The sequence below is a fragment of the Gekko japonicus genome, unplaced genomic scaffold, assembly GCF_001447785.1.
Source record: "Gekko japonicus isolate JY-2015 unplaced genomic scaffold, Gekko_japonicus_V1.1 scaffold1348, whole genome shotgun sequence".
NCBI lineage: Eukaryota > Metazoa > Chordata > Lepidosauria > Squamata > Gekkonidae > Gekko > Gekko japonicus.
The window spans coordinates 278,216-279,686 of NW_015163642.1; positions in this window are offsets into that span (position 1 = coordinate 278,216).

The following is a 1,471-nucleotide window of genomic DNA, read 5'->3' on the forward strand; positions in this document are numbered from 1 at the left end:
GCCACATGACCACGGAAACGTCTTCGGACAGCGCTGGCTCTTCGGCTTTGAAACGGAGATGAGCACCGCAACCCTAGAGTCGGATTCGACTGGCTTTCGAGCAAGGGAACCTTTACCTTTACCTTTACTGTACATTAATGTAAAGTACTGATCCCTGCAGTACCCCACTGCTTACCACCCTCCACTTAGAGAATTGCCCATTTATACTCACTCTCTGTTTTCTAGTAATTAGCCAGTTTTTGATCCATAAAAGGACGCCAGTTTTTGATCCCTAAAAGGACTTGTCCTTTTATCCCATGATTTTTGAGCTTACTTAGGAGCCCTTGATGAGGAACTTTATCAAAAGCTTTCTGGAAGTCAAGGTAAACAATATCTATTGGATCCCCCTTGTCCACATGTTTGTTCACCCCCTATTGCACCTAGTGGAATGGTCTGGGGGAGGAGGTCAAGAAGACTCCCATACCTTTAGTCTGCAGACTGTGTAAAACAGAATTGTTCAGGAGGGGACATTTATAAAGGAAACAGGATTTTAGTCTATTCCACTTATTATTGTATGTATTATCTTGCTCTTACTGCATCATCTTCTACCATTGCAATTCCCTTTTTGATGCTGTTTATCATATTTGATACTTGGAGGGGAGTATTGTTTTCTACTTTTGTGATCGTAGTCCTATTGCATTGTTTAAACAGAAATGTGGGTTCACACCTCGATATGCTGTGATAAGCATTTCTAAAGTGTTCTATAGCATTATATTAGGATTGCAGAATAAGATATTGTAGTGTTATATAAACAGAAGTCTATAATATGTCTATAAAGTATAAAAATAAATTTCATAATGTCATTGCATGCAAAATGAAAATTGCCCCAGCTGTGGTATTGCCTTTGACACAGTGGCTATAGTAGACTATAGTTTTGCTTCATAACCTTGTTGATGGTAAATGGCACAGCATTCCAAGGTTATGGTCCAACATGGCCCAAAACTGCGACAAAGAGCAATCTGGAGATGCTCATGATTTTATGCAGGACTTAGTGAAATCAGAGCAGAGCTGATCCTGTCTGACATAAATACTCAACAGAGCAAGTTATTTTTCATTATCCTCTCACTTCTGAAAAGAAGTGGGTTTTCAAGAAAAGCTTACTGGTTTGGATTATTAACATTTTACCACTGGTTTTCTTTGCTACTACCAAAATTTTGTTTCCAAGCTAATTTGCATTCCTCCTTTTAAAAAATCAAGGGCAAAGATTACATTTAAAATGTTTTCTGACAAAAGAAATTTACTTTCTATGATCTATAAGAAAACAGAGGGTGTAGATATTGGGTGTACATAGCGATATGGAGAATTAAGAGCAAACAGATACGGCAGCAGATAACAGTTGTCCTCATTATAAAAGCAAGAGCACAACAGTTATAACTGTGAACTCGATTTGTGGATCCACTTGAAGATCACATTGGTACTGACACCAACCACC